Source organism: Arachis hypogaea, chromosome 10 (genome assembly GCF_003086295.3).
Source record: "Arachis hypogaea cultivar Tifrunner chromosome 10, arahy.Tifrunner.gnm2.J5K5, whole genome shotgun sequence".
NCBI classification, from domain to species: domain Eukaryota; kingdom Viridiplantae; phylum Streptophyta; class Magnoliopsida; order Fabales; family Fabaceae; genus Arachis; species Arachis hypogaea.
In genome coordinates, this window is record NC_092045.1 from 12,402,337 (window position 1) to 12,423,381 (window position 21,045).

Here is a 21,045-nt window from a genome sequence, read left to right on the forward strand (position 1 = left end):
TCCGTCTGCGCGTCCAGCATCGATCTTCTTATCTCTTCTCTGGTGACGCTGTTGTCGCCACCATCACGCCTGTTGTCGTTTCGTGCCGACTCGCCATCCTCAGACTCGGCGTCTCCATTCTCACTAAAATCCTTCCATTCGCTACGGCGTTCTCAAGCTTTGGCAACTCGATCCCGTGGCTCGTCTGCCTCGCCTTCTTCTTCGTCAAGCTTGTAGATGAAAAAGTGGAGAAACAGAATTATTTTGACAAAGCATTGAAGGTCTTTAAAAAGTGGAGAAATTCATGAGCTTTCCTGTTGCAAAGTCTTGTTGGTTTAATAAAGACGAGTATGATATTCTTGGTTTCTTGAAAGTAGTTGTTGCTGCTAACGATGATGAATTATAAAAAGATGTGTATGAGAATTGTGATGTTGCTGCTGCTGCCGCTTGGTGTTTATTATTATCTTTTTCTTTTGAGGGTGTCTTCTTCGTTGTTATGATACTACTACTTGTACTTGATGATGATGATTCTTCTTTCACCACAACTTGCTCCAAGGAACAATCATTCTCGTAACTAAAAATTCAAAAAATGAAATAAATAAACAAAAGAGAGAGAGAGTGAAGAAAGAGAGGGAGAGTGACTTCTTACACCAAGGTTGGCTTTTTAAGGGATTCATCAAGCTCGGCCTCAGGAACCGCGTCGCGTACCAGTTCATCTCACTCTTCGAAAGCTCCTTACTGGGGTTAGGGTACAACTTGGTCTTCAACAAAACATTTCTCGTGTCGGCGATCCCGTAAGTTTCGGCGGCACCGATGAGAGAGGATGGAGAGGAAGAGAGAGGGAAAAAGGGAGATCGGTTGGAGGTGTTCGTAACTGTTTGGACTCCTTATTTGTTTTGTAGTTAAAATTAGAAATAATTTTGTAATTAATTAATTTAATTATCATTTAATGTTAATTTCAAAAATACCTCCATTGTACACTAATTACAATGGCTCCTCATACTTTCTCTTAATTATATGAACTTATCACTATTATGAATAACGACTTGACCGTTCAAAATCATTCCAGCGTGCCAAATTTTAAGTATTTTCATACCACTTTCAGTTAGGGGTGTGTAAAACCCAACCTAAATCCAAAGTATATATTGTCGGGTTTAGATTTATTAATTTTATTTGGTGTTGTTTCCAGGGTTACCTGAAACGTTGATTTGGGGCTGAACGTGAGGTCCAGATCCCTTTAGATAGTAGCATCCGACTTGTTTGATATCGAGGTACCGTATGTCCGAGTTCCTCGTGAGGAGGTAGGGGGTGGTACCTGTAAGGGACTCCGATGCTTAAGTTAGTAAAGGTTTTAGGCAGGTTTTTAGTATATTAGAACGCAAATTATACCTAGGGGTGCCAGTGTATTTATGTGGAGTTGATGACCTCCTTGATTGTAGTAGTTCCATCTTATCTGGTGGATAACTGTTCCCTGTATCTTGGGAGTTTGTTGGGGCCTATCTTTTGGGAAAGATAGGGTTCCAGTCGAGGCTTCTGGAAGCGGTTACCTGCTTTGGGCGGGTAATGTTCAGCTTCCTTGGTTAGTGTCCGACCTCATTAAAGAGGTCGGGTACGTTTGTGAAGGCCACCTTTATTGTGGACCTTTTTGTTTGTTGGGCCTAGCTTTGTTTGTTGGGTCAAGGTATAAACAATACCCCTACTTGAGTCATGATCCTTTTTATAAGTCGGGCTCAAGCATTTTTGTGGCTTCATCTTGGACGTCGGGTTCCCCCTTTCTTCATAGGTCGGGTACTCGATGCGTTTGAAAAATTTTAAAACGTTGCCTTTCTTTAAATGAGGGGCTGAATTGGCACGACACTTTTCTTGATCTGTGCGCACGTTTTAAAGAGGAGTTATTAGGCCCGTTACCCTTTGTTTCTTATAAAAGCATCATGGCCTTTCTTTTTCTCCCTTTCTCTATTTCTGAAATTCTTTCCATTTCTCCCTTTCTTGCGAAAGGACTTTTCCTCTCCCTTTCTTGCTCTTTCGGTTGTTCTTGTTTCCAAGATTTTCTCTATCTTAAGTTTTTCTGAAGCTTCTTCCTTGCTGGTACGGAGAGGAACGTTGATGTCTTTACTGTTGTTTGACGTGCCCTTCCCTTCTTCGACTTTTACTAAGGTTAGTGTTTTTGTTTGTTGATGACTTCGCGTTTCTTGTCTGCTTTGATATTATCTTGAATGGTCTTTGGTAAATGCGGATAGTGGGTTGTTGTCGATTCTGATTTTTGATGATTTTTTCTGTTTTTTTTTTGAAAATTTTCTTTTTTGCTTGATTACTGCTTCCTTGCTAAAAGGCTCCCCTTACTTGATATCCCTCTTTGGTTATTTCGGATTTTCTGAACTTGTGGAACTATGGTTGTTTTGTTGTCTGTTTGTATTTGTATTGCCCCCAAAGGTGTCGCTGCGATGTGTCGATGTTGCATGGGAAAGACACCTTTGGTTGTTTCTTGGAAAAATTTGAAAAGAATAGATTTATTTGGTTTCGTTGTTGTTATCCGACCTATTTTGTATGATGTCCGAGTTCTTTTTGGTGATACATCTTTCACTTTGCCTTTTTAGAGGTAGACTTTATGTCTCGTTTGACTGTTTTCAGCATGTCGACTAAGGTTCTTTCTAGTCTTTTAACCTGGGTAGATATCAATGTCCTGTCTTGTGTTTTTGCAGTGTATAGGGAGTACTACGAGGCTTACCATAGACATCATATGATTTGTGAGAATAGGGAGGATGAGAAAAATTATGAACTGGTAGCCCCCGATCCTGAGGAGAGGGTTTGTTTTTCTCCTTTAGATAGGTTGGAGCGTCCTTTCTTTTATGCTTATGACTGCTTTTTTACCAAGCTAGGCACATCCTTTCTTTTTACTGACTTTGAGACCGACTTCCTCTGGTCTTGTAATGTGCCTCTTCTCAGCTTCATCTAAACTCTTGGGCTTTTCTAAAAAAATTTTAGCTTCTATGTCGAGAGCTGGATGTCCCACCTTCCAGTGAACTCTTTCTTTACTTGTTTGTTTTGACCAAGCCCGGGATGCTAAAAGAGAAGGCCTCTTGGTTTTCCTTCTATGCCGTTCAGGACAGGAATGGGTTTTCTATTTTTGATGAGTCTTTTCATGATTTTAAAAATACTTTCTTTAAAGTCTGAGCTGTGGAGGGTGCCTAACCTTTCTTTTTGGATGAAAATGACGAGCCAACCTTTTCCTTATTCTGGAAAAAGCACCTTGTAGTAATCAAGTACACCATAGATAGTTTAAACCAGGTTGAAAAAGCCTTCGTGGACGTGTTACACGAGTGTTGGGGCCGGGCTCCTCATTTGGACACAAAGAGGTTTTTAGGGGGCCCTAGTCAACTTTCTTTTTGAGCTGCCTTTTGCTGTTCCTGACGTGTTTCTTTCTTGCAGAAACCATGGCTTCCAAAACCTCATCTATGAAGTACCTTTGCAAAACCAAAAAGGAGGTGGTAGTTCAGAGTCTTCAGGGCCAAGAAATAGAGGGTGCTTCCTCTCGACCTTCTCCCTAGAAATCAGGTTCTAGCGCTGCTGCTTAGAGGAAGGTTACCCTTACTCTGGTTGTTTGCTTAGTTTCTCCCGACCTGACCTTGGAGAGTTTGGGAACTCCATTGCCTCAGGGACCTCCTCCTAAAAAATAGAAGACCTTCGGGGGGTCTAGTATTAATGATATAGAGTTCGACGGGTTTTCCTGGAGTAAAAAGAATATCCTTCCTTACAGCCAGATAGCCATGGATGATGTGTCCATTCAGCATCATGTTCACCATATGACTAGTAATTGTATTTGTATGGTGGTGGTGAATGCTTCTCTGGCTAAGGCTCTAAAAAAGACCCTTGTTCACACTACTCAGGCGTTCCTTGACTCTGCCTGGGCTGAGGTGGAGAGAGTGAATGGTTTGAAGTCAGAGTTTGAGGAGGAGAATGCCAAGTTAAAGTCGGAGCTAGAGTAGGCCCGTTCTCGAGCGGTGAAGGCTGAGGCCACGACGTTATTAGCAGAGGAGATGAAGAAGAAAATCGAAGAGAGCTATTTGCAAACTTACAGAGAGTTGATGTGTACTGGGGAGGAATTGAAGACTGCCCGAGATGACCATGCTGACCTTCAAGAGCATGTGGTTGGGGGATGAATGAGATGTATGAGAACCTGAAAGCGTAAGTTTGGAGTCTTGCCCTCGACCTAGATTATTCATTATTTAGCACGGATAATATTATTGTAGATGGGAAGATTGTGGCTGCTCCTGAGGATGAAGAAGAGGAACTTGTGCCCGATCCGAAGGTTCAGACCGTTCGGGTCTCCCCTACTCCCGAGGTCCAACCCAAGGTCGTTAATGTGGAGACTTTTTCTTCTTCCAAGACTAACCCGACAGTACCGGTCTCTATGGTTCTCCCGACTCCTTCTGTTCCGGGAACGGATGTTGCCACGGGCGAAGGGCTCAACTTGCTTTTTGGTGAGAAGCCTTAGACATGTGGGGCTTATGACATTTAATTTTTTTCAATAGTTGGTGGCTTTCTTAAACACTTTTACTTTTTATTTTTAGTTTCTTCTACAACTTTATAAAGTAATGTTCAAAGTTATTCTCTTTATATCTCAGAAAAATTTTTCAGTATTTGGAATGATGTTGTGTCTTTGTAGTTGAACATAGTTTGCTTTGACTTTCGGTTCTTTAGTAAATTATAAGTTATTAGTTTCCTTTCATGGTTCCAACTTCAAGTAGTCAGCCCTTATTAAGTTCCTTTTACAGCTTATTTTTTGTCCGATCTCGTTGAGTTTGCTTTGTACAAGTTGTTTATATAACTTTTTACATTAATTTGTACCTCGTCGCTTCATCTTGCTGACCATTTTTAGGTCAGGTAATAATTTTTACGGTTTACCAAGCTTAAATTAATGCGTTCTAGATAGAAAACTTTTTGGAGAAAGAAATAGGAATTTTCATTAGTAATTAAGAAATTCCTTTACAGAAATCTATGTGCTAGGGGATTGAGTACTCCTAGATCTTGTGCTGGTGCTTCATTAAAAAACCTTAAAATTGGAAAAAAAGAGTACACTTCTGCACAAGGTTTGCTTTTCTAGCTATAGCATGTCCTTAGGTTACATGTGTGCCAAGACCTCAGGAGCTCCCGCCCTTGGAGGTCGGACACTTTATAGTAACCTTTGTCTAAGACCTCTACTATCTTGTAAGGTCATTTCTAATTAGCAGCTAGCTTCCATTCTTCTGACTTTTGTACCTCGATGTCATTTCAGATCAGGATGAGATCGTTGGTGGAGAAGCTCCTTTTGACTATCTTTTGGTTGTATCTTAGAGCCATCATTTGTTTAGAGCTTCTTCCTTAATCCGAGCTCTTTCTCGGACTTTTGGAAGGAGGTCGAGCTCTTCTTTTTGTGCCTGGATGTTGGCTCTTTCATTGTAGAATACTACTCTAGGTGACTCTACAGTTACTTCTATTGGAATTATGGCCTCCATTCTGTAAGCAAGTCAGAAGGGTGATTCCCCTGTCGTGGAGTGTGGGGTAGTCTAATATACCCACAAGACTTGAGGGAGCTCGTCTACCCAAGCCCCTTTCGCGTCTTCTAGTCAGCGCTTTAACCTGGCCAGTACGACTTTGTTGGCTGAGTAGTACGTACTTTGATAGTGTGAGCTTAAAAGTAAGGTCGGAGTCTTCGAGATGTGAGGATAAGGGAAAAGACAAACTTCTCTATCTTTTGATAGTTTAACTCTGCCCTTTGTAAGGCTTTGTTGATAAAATAGATAGGTTGTTGCCCCTTCTCTTCTTCCCAAACCAGGGTAGAGGCTATGGCCTAGCTTGCCACAACCAGGTATAGCACGAGTTCTTCTCCCTTTATTAGCAGGTGAGTATTGGGGGTTGTCCCATAAATGTCTTGAGGTTCTGAAAGGCTTTTTCACATTCTGAGGTCCACTCGAATTATTTTCCTTTTCTTAGGATTGAGTATAAGGAAAGTGATTCCAAGGCTGATTCGGCTAGAAATCTGGACAGGATTGCTAACCTTTCATTTAGTTGCTGGACCTCTTTGACACAAGTCGAGTTTTTCTTGCTGAGTATAGCTTGACATTTGTCTGGGTTCGCTTCTATGTCTCTTTGGGTCAGCATGAATACCAAGAATTTTTCAGTTTCTACTACGAAGGTGCATTTAGAGGCGTTCAACCTCATTCCCTGCTCCCTTATGGTAGAGAACACTTTGCCGAGGTCGAGAAATAATGTCGCTCCTCTTTGGTTTTGACAAGCATGTCGTCTATGTATACCTCCATGAGTTTTCCCAAGAAGAGAATACTTTGTTTATTAAACGCTAGTATATAGTCCTTGCGTTCTAGTCCAAAAGGCATTACTAGTAGCAGTAGTTGGCTTTTGGAATTATGAACGAGGTCTTTTCTTGGTCCGGTTTGTACATCAAAATTTGGTTATATCCCGAGTAAGCATCCATGATGGACAAGTATTGGTAACCTGAGGCAGAGTCGACCAAAGTGTCAATGCTTGGGAGAGGATAGGGATCCTTAGGACAAGATTTATTGAGGTCAGTGTAGTACACACACATTTTGTTTTTTTACCAAAATGACGTTAGCTAGCCACAATGGATATTTAACTTCCCGTATGAACCCTGCTTCTAACAAGGCCTGTACCTGCTCCTCCACGACCTACGTCCTCTCTGGCCCGAGCTTCTGACATCTTTGTTGGACAAGTCAGGAGTCCGGGTGTACTGCGAGCTTGTGGGACATTAGGTAGGGGCCGCCTGGTTGGGGGCGCAGTTCCTCCCGGTGGTAGACTCCTCCTAATTCAATTATGTTGACCTCTTTGCTTCCGCAACCGTTCTTTAGGTTAAGGCTTTCATTGTAGCACTTACGTGCCAGCTTCTGATCTCCTTTATTCATGACGATTCCTTCTGTGGTAGGAAACTTCATGCAGAGGTGAGGTGTGGAGACGACGGCTGCCAGCCGGTTTAGAGTTGCCCGACCTATTAAAGTGTTATACGCCGAGCTGACATCGACTAAAATATAATCAATGCTTAATGTCTTCGACTATCACCCTTCCCGAAAGTAGTGTATAAGGAGATGTACTCGAGGATTTGGATTGGTGTGTCCCCTAGCCCAAATAGGTTGTCTGGGTAGGCCTTTAAATCCTTTTCTTCCAACCCAAGCTTATCAAAAGCAGATTTGAATAGGATCTTGGTGGACGAAATTGTGATACAAGAGTTCCAGGCACTGTTAGAGAAGTCACAACTCCGTTCAACTTAACCAGCAAGTGTACTGGGTCATCCAAGTAATACCTTACGTGAGTAAGGGTCGATCCCACAGAGATTGTTGGTATGAAGCAAGCTATGGTTACCTTGTAAATCTCAGTTAGGCAGATTAAATGGTTTTGGGTTTCGAAAATTAATAATAAATAGAAAATAAAAAGGGATAGAAATACTTATGTAAATCAGTAGTGGGAATTTCAGATAGGCGTATGGAGATGCTGTGCTCCTCTCAAATCTCTACTTTCTTCTTACATTCATCCAATCCTTCTTACTCCTTTCCATGGCAAGCTGTATGTAGGGCATCACTATCATCAATGGCTACTTTTAATCCTCTCGGGAAAATGGTCCTATGCGCTGTCACTGCACGGCTAATCGTCTGGAGGCATCACCCTTGACAATGGCTATATCCCATCCTCTCAGTGAAAATGGTCCAAATGCTCTGTCACAGCACGACTAATCATCTGTCGGTTCTCAATCAGGTTGGAGTAGAATCCATTGATTCTTTTGCGTTTGTCATCACGCCCAGCCTTCAGGAGTTTGAAGCTCGTCACAGTCATTCAATACCGGAATCCTACTCGGAATACCACAGACAAGGTTAGACTTTCCGGATTCCCAGGATCCTACTCGGAATACCACAGACAAGGTTAGACTTTCCGGATCCCCATGAATGCCGCCATCTATCTAGCTTATACCACGAAGATTCTATTGGGGAATCTAAGAGATATGCGCCCGGCCTAGAGTAGCACAGAAGTGGTTGTCAGTCACGCGCGTTCATAGCTGAGAATGATGATGAGTGTTACGGATCATCACATTCATCAAAGTGTTGTGCAACGTATATCTTGGAATAAGAATAAAAGAGAATTGAATAGAAAGTAATAGTAATTGCATTGAAACTTGAGGTACAGCAGAGCTCCACACCCTTAATCTATGGTGTGCAGAAACTCCACCGTTGAAAATACATAAGTGAAAGGTTCAGGCATGGCCGAATGGCCAGCCCCCTAAAACGTGATCAATAGCCTCCTAAGATGAAGAATAAAACAAAACTGAGACCAAAGATGTAACGTGGTCAAAAGACGACTAATACATTTATACATTAGTAAAAAGTCTTATTTATACTAAACTAGCTACTAGGGTTTACATGAGTAAGTAATTGATGCATAAATCCACTTCTGGGGCCCACTTGGTGTATGTTTGGGCTGAGCTTGATCTATCCACGAGCTTGGGCGTTTATTGGAGTTGAACTCCAAGTTATGGCGTGTTTTGGGCGTTCAACTCCGGATCATGACGTGTTTCTGGCGTTTAACTCCAGACAGCAGCATGTACTTGGCGTTCAACACCAAGTTACGTCGTCAATTTCTGAATAAAGTATGGACTATTATATATTTCTGGAAAGCTCTGGATGTCTACTTTCCAACGCCGTTGAGAGCGCGCCAATTGGAGTTCTGTAGCTCCAGAAAATCCATTTCGAGTGCAGGGAGGTCAGATTCCAACAGCATCAGCAGTCCTTTTGTCAGCCTTTTTCAGAGTTTTGCTCAAGTCCCTCAATTTCAGCCAGAAATTACCTGAAATCACAGAAAAACACACAAACTCATAGTAAAGTCCAGAAATGTGAATTTAACATAAAAACTAATGAAAACATCCCTAAAAGTAGCTTGAACCTAAGCATTTTGTTTTCCAGTATTACCACCGGATACACAAATGCCACAGACACATAACTGGGTGAACCTTTTCAGATTGTGACTCAGCTTTGCTAGAGTCCCTAGTTAGTGGTGTCTAGAGCTCTTAAGCACACTCTTTTTGCTTTGGATCACGACTTTAACCATTCAGTCTCAAGCTTTGGACCTTCATGACACAAGCACATGGTTAGGGACAGCTTGGTTTAGCCGCTTAGGCCTGGATTTTATTTCCTTGGGCCCTCCTATCCATTGATGCTCAAAACCTTGGATCCTTTTTACCCTTGCCTTTTGGTTTTAAGGGCTATTGGCTTTTTTTGCTTGCTTTTTCTTTTTCTTTCTATTTTTTTTCGCCTATTTATTTTTTTTCGCAACCTTTTTACTTTTCACTGCTTTTTCTTGCTTCAAGAATCAATTTTCATGATTTTTTCAGATCATCAATAACATTTCTCTTTGTTCATCATTCTTTCAAGAGCCAACAATTTTAACATTCATAAACAACAAGATAAAAAATATGCACTGTTTAAGCATTCATTCAGAAAACAAAAAGTATTGTCACCACATCAATAAAATTAAATTAAATTCAAGGATAATTTCGAAATTCATGTACTTCTTGTTCTTTTGAATTAAAACATTTTTCATTTAAGAGAGGTGAAGGATTTCATGGAATTTATTCATAGCTTTAAGACATGGTTACTACATATTAATGATCATGAAATAAAGACACAAAACATAGATAAACACAATATAAAAACCGAAAAGCAGAAAGAAATAAGAATAAGGAATGAATCCACCTTTAGTGGCGTCTTCTTCTTGAAGGACCAACAATGTCCTTAAGCTCTTCTATGTCCCTTCCTTGCCTTTGTTGCTCCTCCCTCATTGCTCTTTGATCTTCTCTTATTTCATGGAGAATGATGGAGTGCTCATGATGTTCCACCCTTAATTGTTCCACATTGTAGCTCAAATCTTCTAAGGAAGTGTTGAGTTGTTCCCAATAGTTGTTAGGAGGAAAGTGCATCCCTTGAGGCATCTCAGGGATTTCTTGATGATGAGCTTCCTCATGCATCTCTTGAGAACCGTGAAGGGTTTCTCTTGCTTGCTCCATCCTCTTCTTAGTGATGGGCTTTTCCTCTTCAATGGAGATGTCTCCTTCTATGATAACTCCAGCTGAGTAACATAGATGGCAAATAAGGTGAGGAAAAGCTAGCCTTGCCATGGTGGAGGGCTTGTCGGCTATTTTGTAGATTTTATTGGAGATGACCTCATGAACTTCTACTTCCTCTCCAATCATGATGCTATGAATCATGATGGCCCGATCCACAGTAACTTCAGATCGGTTGCTAGTAGGAACGATGGAGCGTTGAATGAACTCCAACCATCCTCTAGCTACAGGCTTGAGGTCCAGTCTTCTTAGTTGGACTGGCTTGCCTTTGGAGTCTCTTTTCCATTGAGCTCCTTCCACACATATGTCCATAAGGACTTGGTCCAACCTTTGATTAAAGTTGACCCTTCTAGTGTAGGGGCGTTCATCTCCTTGCATCATGGGCAAGTGAAACGCCAACCTCACATTTTCTGGACTAAAATCTAAGTATTTCCCCCGAACCATTGTGAGATAATTCTTTGGACTCGGGTTCATACTTTGATCATGGTTCCTAGTGATCCATGCATTGGCATAGAACTCTTGAACCATTAAGATTCCGACTTGTTGCATGGGGTTGGTTAGGACTTCCCAACCTCTTCTTCGGATCTCATGTCGGATCTCCGGATACTCATTTTTCTTGAGCTTGAAAGGGACCTCAGGGATCACCTTCTTCTTTGCCACAACATCATAGAAGTGGTCTTGATGGCTCTTGGAGATGAATCTTTCCATCTCCCATGACTCGGAGGTGGAAGCTTTTGTCTTCCCTTTTCCTTTTCTAGAGGATTCTTCGGCCTTAGGTGCCATTGATGGTAGTGGAAAACAAAAAAGATTGTGCTTTGACCACACCAAACTTAAAATATTGCTCGTCCTCGAGCAAGAGAAGAAAGAAGAGAAGAAGAAGAAGAAGAAGAGAATATGGAGGAGAAGGGGAAGTGTGTATTCGGCCAAGGGGGAGAAGATTTGGTTGTGTTGTGTGAAAATGAAGTAGAATGGAAGGGTATATATAGGGAAAGGGGAGAGGGGAGGTTTGGCCATTTAGGGTGGGAATGGGTGGGAAAATGTTTTTGAATTTTGAAGGTAGGTGGGGTTTATGGGGAAGAGTAAAATAGGATTAGGAGGTAAGGTGGGAATATAGTAGGTGGAGATCCTGTGGGGTCCACAGATCCTGAGGTGTCAAGGAATTCCATCCCTGCACCAAATAGGCATGTAAAATGCCATTGCACACCATTCTAGCGTTTAAACACTGAGTGGTGCACATTCTGGGCGTTCAACGCCCACATGTAACATGTTTCTGGCGTTGAACGCCAGTTTCATGCTTGTTACTGGCGTTCAGCGCCAGCTTTTCCTCTAGGCACATTCCTGGCGTTCAGCACCAGAATGTTGCTTGTTTCTGGCGTTCAGCGCCAGTTTCATGCTCTGTTCTGGCGTTGAACGCCAGCCAGATGCTCCTTACTGGCGTTGAACGCCAGTTTGTGCTTCCTCCAAGGTGTGATTTTTTTCTGCTGTTTTTGATCCTGTTTTTAATTTTTATATTTTTTTCCTGACTCCTCATGATCATATACCTAATAAAACACAAAATAACAATAAAATAAAAATTAGATAAATAAAATTGGGTTGCCTCCCAACAAGCGCTTCTTTAATGTCAATAGCTTGACAGTGGCTCTCATGGAGCCACAAAGGTGATCAGGTCAATGTTGTATAGTCCCAACACCAAACTTAGAGTTTGGTTGTGGCCTCACAATACCAAACTTAGAGTTTGACTGTGGGGGCTCTTCTTGACTCTGAACTGAGAGAAGCTCTTCATGCTTACTCTCTTTTGTCACAGAAGGATGGCCATGTGCCTTAAACACAAGGTAGTCCCCATTCAATTGAAGAACTAGTTCACCTCTGTTGACATCTATCACAGCTCCTGCTGTGGCTAGGAAAGGTCTTCCAAGGATAATGCATTCATCCTCTTCCTTCCTAGTGTCTAAGATTATGAAATCAGCAGGGATGTAAAGGCCTTCAACCTTTACTAACACGTCCTCCACTATTCCATAAGCTTGTCTCAATGACTTGTCTGCCAATTGTAATGAGAACAAGGTAGGTTGTACCTCAATGATCCCCAGCTTCTCCATTACAGAGAGTGGCATAAGATTTATCTCTGACCCCAGATCACATAGAGCCTTTTCAAAGGTCATGGTGCCTATGGTACAAGGTATTAAGAACTTGCCAGGATCTTGTCTCTTTTGAGGTAAAGTTTTTTGAATCCAAGTATCTAGTTCACTAATGAGCAAGGGAGGTTCACTTTTCCAAGTCTCATTACCAAACAACTTGGCATTCAGCTTCATGATAGCTCCTAAATACTGAGCAACTTGCTCTCCAATCACATCTTCATCCTCTTCAGAGGAAGAATAATCTTCAGAGCTCATGAATGGCAGAAGAAGATTTAATAGAATCTCTATGGTCTCTGTATGAGCCTCAGATTCCTTTGGATCCTTAATAGGAAACTCTTTCTTGCTTGAAGGACGTCCCAGGAGGTCTTCCTCACTAGGATTTTCGTCCTCCTCCTTCCTTGTGCATTCGGCCACATTGATCACATCAATGGCCTTGCACTCTCCTTTTGGATTCTCTTCTGTATTGCTTAGGAGAAAACTGGGAGGAGTTTCAATGACTTTCTTACTCAGCTGGCCCACTTATGCCTCCAGATTTCTAATGGAGGACCTTGTTTCACTCATGAAACTGAAAGTGGCCTTTGACAGATTAGAGACTAGATTGGCTAAATTAGAAGTGTTTTGTTCAGAATTCTCTGTCTGTTGCTGAGAAGATGATGGAAAAGGCTTGCTATTGCTTAGCCTATTACGTCCACCATTGTTAAAACCTTGTTGAGGCTTTTGTTGATCCTTCCATGAGAAATTTGGATGATTTCTCCATGATGAGTTATAGGTGTTTCCATAAGGTTCACCCATGTAATTAACCTCTGCCATTGCAGGGTTCTCAGGATCATAAGCTTCTTCAGAAGCTGCCTCTTTAGTACTGTTGGATGCATTTTGCCATCCATTCAGACTTTGAGAGATCATGTTGACTTGCTGAGTCAATACTTTGTTCTGAGCCAATATGGCATTCAGAGCATCAATTTCAAGAACTCCTTTCTTCTGAGGTATCCCATTATTCACGGAATTCTTCTCAGAAGTGTACATGAATTGGTTGTTTGCAACCATGTCAATGAGTTCTTGAGCCTCTTCAGGCGTTTTTTTAGGTGAATAGATCCACCTGCAGAATGGTCCAATGACATTTTCGAAAATTCAGATAGACCATAATATAATATATCTAATATGGTCCATTCTGAAAACATGTCAGATGGACATCTTTTGGTCAACTGCTTGTATCTTTCCCAAGCTTCATAGAGGGATTCACCATCTTTTTGTTTGAAGGTTTGAACATCCACTCTCAGCTTGCTCAGCTTTTGAGGAGGAAAGAATTTATCCAAGAAGGCAGTGACCAGCTTATCCTAGGAGTCCAGGCTATCCTTGGGTTGTGAATCCAACCATATTCTAGCTCTGTCTCTTACAGCAAAAGGGAAAAGCATGAGTCTGTAGACTTCAGGATCAACTCCATTCGTCTTTACAGTCTCACAAATCTGCAAGAACTCAGTTAAAAACTGATAAGGATCTTCAGATGGAAGTCCATAAAACTTGCAGTTTTGTTGCATTAAGGCAACTAGCTGAGGTTTCAGCTCAAAGTCGTTGGCTCCAATGGCAGGAATGGAGATGCTTCTTCCATCAAATTTGGATGTTGGATTTGTGAAGTCATCAAGCATTCTCCTTGCATTATTATTATTTTCGGCTGCCATCTCCTTCTCTTGTTCTAATGTTTCTGAAAGGTTACCTTTAGATTGTTGTAACTTAGCTTCTCTTAATTTTCTCTTCAGAGTCCTTTCAGGTTCTGGATCAATTTCAACAAGAGTGCCTTTATCCTTGTTCCTGCTCATATGAAAGAGAAGAAAAACAAGAAAAGAAAGAGGAATCCTCTATGTCACAGTATAGAGATTCCTTTATGTTAGTAGAAGAAGAAAGAGTGAAGAATCCAAACACAAGGGATAGATTATGTTCGGATTTTTAGATGAAAAGAGGTGAAGAGAAGTGTTAGTAAATAATTAATTAAATAGAATAAGAAAAGAGAGGGAGAATTCGAAAATAATTTTAAAAAGGGGTTAGTAATTTTCGAAAATTAAAGATAAAATATAATTAAAATTAAAATTTAGAACAAAAAGAATTTTTGAAAAAGAGGTGAGATATTTTCGAAAATTAGAGAGGGAAAAGTAGTTAGGTGGTTTTGAAAAAGATAAGAAACAAACAAAAAGTCAAAGAGTTAGTTGAAAAAGATATTAAAATCAAATTTGAAAAGATAAGAAGATAAGAAGTCAGATAAGATATTTTGAAATCAAATTTTGAAAAAGGTAAAATTTTTGAAAAAGATAAGATAAAAGATAAAAAGATTTAATTTTTAAATTTAAAATTACTTACTTCACTAACAAGAAACTTCAAGATAAGATTCTAGAACTTAAAGATTGAACCTTTCTTAACAAGAAAGTAACAAACTTCAAATTTTTGAATCAATCACATTAATTGTTAGTATAATTTTGAAAATATGATATAAAGATAAGAAAAAGATTTTGAAAAAAATTTAAAAAAAATATTTTTGAAAATTTTCGAAAAACAAAGATAAAATTGAAAAGATATGATTTTTGAAAAAGATAAGATTTTTTTTTTAAATTGAAAATTTGACTTGACTTGTGAGAAACAACTAATTTTAAAAATTTTTGACCAAGTCAACCCAAAATTTCGAAAATTTGGAGGGAAATAAGGAAAAGATATTTTTTTTATTTTTGAAATTTTAAAGATGAGAGAGAAAAACATAAAAATGACCCAAAATATGAAAATTTTGGATCAAACACATAATGCATGCAAGAACACTATGAATGTCAAGATGAACACCAAGAACACTTTGAAGATCATGATGAACATCAAGAGCATAATTTTGAAAAATTTTTGATGCAAAGAAAACATGCAAGACACCAAACTTAGAAATTTTTAATGCTTGAAAAATATGAATGCAAAAATGCACATGAAAAACAACAAACAACACAAAACAAGAAAACATCAAGATCAAACAAGAAGACTTGTCAAGAACAACTTGAAGATCATGAAGAACACTATGAATGCATGGAATTTTCGAAAAATGCAAGAAAAATTTTTAAAGCATGCAATTGACACCAAACTTAAAAATTGACTCAAGACTCAAACAAAAAAAAAACACCAAATATTTTTTATTTTTATGATTTTCTAATTTTTTTGGATTTTTATTATTTTTTTCGAAAATATTCTTTAGAAAAACGAAAAAGAAAAGACAAATTTTGAAAAAGATTTTTGAAAAGAAAATTACCTAATCTGAGCAACAAGATGAACCTTCAGTTGTCCATATTCGAACAATCCCCGGCAACGGCGCCAAAAACTTGGTGGACGAAATTGTGATACAAGAGTTCCAGGCACTGTTAGAGAAGCTCACAACTCCGTTCAACTTAACCAGCAAGTGTACTGGGTCATCCAAGTAATACCTTACGTGAGTAAGGGTCGATCCCACAGAGATTGTTGGTATGAAGCAAGCTATGGTTACCTTGTAAATCTCAGTTAGGCAGATTAAATGGTTTTGGGTTTCGAAAATTAATAATAAATAGAAAATAAAAAGGGATAGAAATACTTATGTAAATCAGTAGTGAGAATTTCAGATAGGCGTATGGAGATGCTGTGCTCCTCTCGAATCTCTACTTTCTTCTTACATTCATCCAATCCTTTTTACTCCTTTCCATGGCAAGCTGTATGTAGGGCATCACTATCATCAATGGCTACTTTTAATCCTCTCGGAAAAATGGTCCTATGCACTGTCACTGCACGGCTAATCGTCTGGAGGCATCACCCTTGACAATGGCTACATCCCATCCTCTCAGTGAAAATGGTCCAAATGCTCTGTCACAGCACGGCTAATCATCTGTCGGTTCTCAATCAGGTTGGAGTAGAATTCATTGATTCTTTTGTGTTTGTCATCACGCCCAGCCTTCAGGAGTTTGAAGCTCGTCACAGTCATTCAATACCGGAATCCTACTCGGAATACCACAGACAAGGTTAGACTTTCCGGATTCCCAGGATCCTACTCGGAATACCACAGACAAGGTTAGACTTTCCGGATCCCCATGAATGCCGCCATCTATCTAGCTTATACCACGAAGATTCTGTTGGGGAATCTAAGAGATATGCGCCCGGCCTAGAGTAGAACGGAAGTGGTTGTCAGTCACGCGCGTTCATAGGTGAGAGTGATGATGAGTGTTACGGATCATCACATTCATCAAAGTGTTGTGAAACGTATATCTTGGAATAAGAATAAAAGAGAATTGAATAGAAAGTAATAGTAATTGTATTGAAACTTGAGGTACAGCAGAGCTCCACACCCTTAATCTATGGTGTGCAGAAACTCCACCGTTGAAAATACATAAGTGAAAGGTTCAGGCATGGCCAAATGGCCAGCTCCCTAAAACGTGATCAATAGCCTCCTAAGATGAAGAATAAAATAAAACTGAGACCAAAGATGTAACGTGGTCAAAAGACGACTAATACATTAGTAAAAAGTCTTATTTATACTAAACTAGCTACTAGGATTTACATGAGTAAGTAATTGATGCATAAATCTACTTCCGGGGCCCACTTGGTGTATGTTTGGGCTGAGCTTGATCTATCCACGAGCTGGGGCGTTTATTGGAGTTGAACTCCAAGTTATGGCGTGTTTTGGGCGTTCAACTCCGGATCATGACGTGTTTCTGGCGTTTAACTCCAGACAGCAGCATATACTTGGCGTTCAACGCCAAGTTACATCGTCAATTTCCGAATAAAGTATAGACTATTATATATTTCTGGAAATCTCTGGATGTCTACTTTCCAACGCCGTTGAGAGCGCGCCAATTAGAGTTCTGTAGCTCCAGAAAATCCATTTCGAGTGCAGGAAGGTCAGATTCCAACAGCATCAGCAGTCCTTTTGTCAGCCTTTTTCAGAGTTTTGCTCAAGTCCCTCAATTTCAGCCAGAAATTACCTGAAATTACAGAAAAACACACAAACTCATAGTAAAGTCCAGAAATGTGAATTTAACATAAAAACTAATGAAAACATCCCTAAAAGTAGCTTGAACTTATTAAAAACTACCTAAAAACAATGCCAAAAAGCGTATAAATTATCCGCTCATCAGATCTCTGCCGAGCTACCTTGGTTTATCAGGGTTTTGCGGAGGTTGGCATTTGATAGGATCATTGTTATCACCACGGGATCATCATGTCCAGGTGTTATTCCTTCGACGTCTTCTTTGGTAAATAAGATAGTAGGCAAGTCGGATAGTTTAACTCCCTTTCCGACTTGGTACACCTCCTTGAGGTGCCTTTTCTGTGATGATTTTGACATTCCTCCCCCAGCGAATCTCCCATTGATCATGTGTACGTGTCGTTCTGGGGTTTGAGGTAGGTGCTCTCGTTGTCCTTTCTCTTCCTCTCGCCTTCTCTTCTTTGGGTCACCCGACCTGTTATCTTAGTACCTGTCTAACCAGCCTTCTCTGACCAACTTTTCTATAACATTCTTCAAGTTATAACATTCATTGGTGCAGTTTTCATAGAGCTTGTGGTAGTCATGGTATTCTGTCTGGCTTCCTCCCTTTTTGTGTTTGATCGGATAAGGGGGAGGAAGTTTCTAGGTGTGGCATACTTTTCGGTAGACATCCACTAGGGAGACTCTAAGGGGGGTATAATTGTGGTACTTACAAGGCTTTTCTGTATTTTATTCCTCCTTCTTTTTAGGTTCCTTCTCCTTCTCCCGGGCTTAATAGGGTAGATTTGGCCAAGGAAGAGATTTTTTGAGTCGGAAATTCTCCTCCATGTTGATGTATTTCTCCGCCCTTTCTCGAATTTTGTTTAGGGAAGCTGGGTGTTGCTTGGATATTGATTGGGAGAAGGGTCCCACTTTGAGGCCATTGACTAGTCCTATGATCACGAGTTTAGTGGATAGGCTCTGGATCTCCAAGCACGCTTTGTTGAACTTTTCCATGTAGTCTCGGAGGGTTTCTCTGACCTCTTATTTTATTCCTAACAAGCTCGGTGCGTGTTTCGCTTTATCCCTCTGGATGGAGAATCTGGTCAGGAACTTCCAGGATAGGTTGTTGAATCTAGTTACCGACTTGGGAGGTAACGTGTCGAACCATTTTATGGCCGCTTTGGTCAGAGTAGTTAGGAATGCTTTGCAGAGGGTGGCATCAGAGACATCAGCCAGGTACATCCTGCTTTTGAAGTTGTTGAGGTGGTGCCTAAGGTTGGTCGTTCTGTCGTAGAGGTCCATGTCGGGGGTTTTAAAGTTACTGGGTAATTTGACCCGCATGATCTCTTCCGAGAATGGTCTTCTTCTTCGGGTTGTCTTCCCGACTTGTTCGATTAGTTCGGTTTCAAAGATCGGTTTCCAACTTCAGGAGCTTTCCCTCTAATTCCCTTCGTCGCCTTACTTCTCTCCGTAGCTCTCGTTTGGCCTCTCGATATCGTCCAGCTTGGTTTTTGAGTTGCTCTAGCCGATCTTGCTAGCCTCGGATGAGACCGAGTATTTCTGCTGTTTGCGGGGGTTCTTCTTCTTTGGGGTGACGGACTTCCGAATGAATCCGCCTTGGCTATGGGTTGGCGGATGACCCTTCCCCATGAGGACCATGTGTCTGGTGTGGCGGAGGTAGTATAATGGCGTTGCCCCCAGGTTAGGGTTCAGCTTAAGATTCAGGCGCCGTATGGCCGTCTTCATGCTGGTGGTCCACCATTATCAAAAGGTGAATTCCTAGTCTCCGGAAACGGCGCTAATGTTCTAAGGATTACTTGAAACATTGATTTGGGCCTGAATGTAAGGTCCAGATCCCTTTAGATTAGGGGTGTTCCCGGTGCGATTTGGATCAGTTTTGAGTCAAAAACTCATCCGATCCGAACACTAATTTTACTTACGGTGCGGTTTGGATTGGATGCTTTTAAAAAAATCCGATCCGATCCGATCTAATTTCAAATGGTTTGGATTGGATTGGATTTGCGGTTTATAAATTAAAATAATTAAATACATATAACAAGTCTCAACATCAAATTTTAAATAATCAACAATGACATAACAAGTCTAAAAAATATCTTAAAAATCCAACGATAATATAACGATAGAAATAAAATTTTAGGTTAGTTAAAATAAATAAATAAATAACATTTTGAACATAAAATATTTATTAAATAATAATAATACATGAATAATATAAAAATCTATAAAAATTTCAACATGTTATAAGTATAATTGTAAATATAATAATAAAATAATAATATTATAGCACATTGTGCGATTTGGATTGGATTGGATCGGTTATGAAAAGTAGATCCGAAATCCAATCCGATCCAACATTTTGTAAAAAATAGAATCCAATCAAATACAAATTAGTGCGGTTTTAATCAATTTTCGGTTTGGATTGAATTGGATGAGCGGTTTAATTTGGATCAGTTTGAATTTGAATTGCTGGTTTTCGAGTTGCTCTAGCCAATCTTGCTGGCCTCGGATGAGACCTAGTATTTCTGCTATTTGCAGGGGTTCTTCTTCTTCGGGGTGACGGACTTCCAAATGAATCCGCCTTGGCTGTGGGTTGGCAGATGACCCTTCCCCATGAGGACCATGTGTCTGGTGTGGCGGAGGTAGTATAATGGCGTAGCCCTCTGGTTAGGGTTCAGCTTTAGATTCAGACGCCATATGGGCGTCTTCATGCTGGTGGTCCACCATTATCAAAAGGTGAATTCTAAGTCTCCGGCAACGGCACTAATGTTCCAAGGATTACCTGAAATGTTGATTTGTGCCTGATTGTAAGATCCAGATCCCTTTAGATGGCAGCGTCTGACTTGTTTGGTGTCAAAGTATCGCCTGTTCGAATTTCTCGTGAGGAGGTGGAGGTAGTACTTACAAGAGACTCCGATACTTAAGTGATGTTGTGAGTGCTCTCGATACTTTAACTCCCTTCTTTCATCGTTGACTAAGGCTTCAATTTGATATTTCCAATCTACAAATCCTTCCTGGTTTACTTCCTTCACCAGAGTGTTTTGGGATTTGGTTTTGAGGATTATCAACCAGCTTGATGACGAGAGAAAATCCAATAAGTTGTTTTGTGGATTTTGTTAAATGAAAGTCCCACGCTCGTATTCAGCAGTATCTAATCTGAGTTTAATAGATGTTTAGCAGTATCTAATCTGAGTTTAATAGATGTTTAGCCTTTAGGTGAAGATAAATACTTTTGGATAGCAATAATTCCAAAAGAAGACAGGCGTGGTACCATCTAATGCTCAAGTCAATTGTCGTCCAAGAAGTATAACTATTAGAAAAAATAAATATAGTTTGATGCAAATGTTCCAACTTGTATTTATAATATGGTGAATTATATGGTAAAGATGTAAGTTTACAGATTTTTTTTTTAATAGAATGAAAGAGAGATTAATAAAGGTAGGACCTATATTTTGAATAATAATAAAATAATAAAAAATAACTATAAAAAAATTATATTCTTTCTCTATACTACTCCAATCTGTACAATAAAGTGTCCCTTTATAATATATTTAGAGAAATATAAAAAAAATCTCTAAAAAATTTATAATGAATTTGGCGAATTTTAAGACGTGATCTGAATTGGGTATATTGTGTCCCTAGAAAGGGGTGCACTTGAAAAACCACAAGAACCATGTATCGAGTCACCTAAAAAAAATTTACAATTCAAATTATTTTATAGGGTAAAAAATATTTTATATCCTTAAAATTTGTAAAAAAATTTAAAAGTTTTCTCAAATTTTATTAGTTTAATTTTTTTTCAAAAAATTTTCGCTTTACATCCAATAATAAACCATTGATAGCTAAAT

The 21,045-nt window shown here is 39.8% G+C and overlaps 1 non-coding gene across 1 annotated transcript; it reads left to right on the plus strand.

Annotated features, from left to right (window-relative positions):
• The first annotated feature begins 13,407 nt into the window (after nt 1-13,407).
• LOC112719460 (small nucleolar RNA R71) lies at nt 13,408-13,511 on the plus strand. Its single transcript, XR_003161762.1, has one exon. It is a non-coding gene; the product is annotated as a small nucleolar RNA R71 (small nucleolar RNA).
• Nucleotides 13,512-21,045: the final 7,534 nt, after the last annotated feature.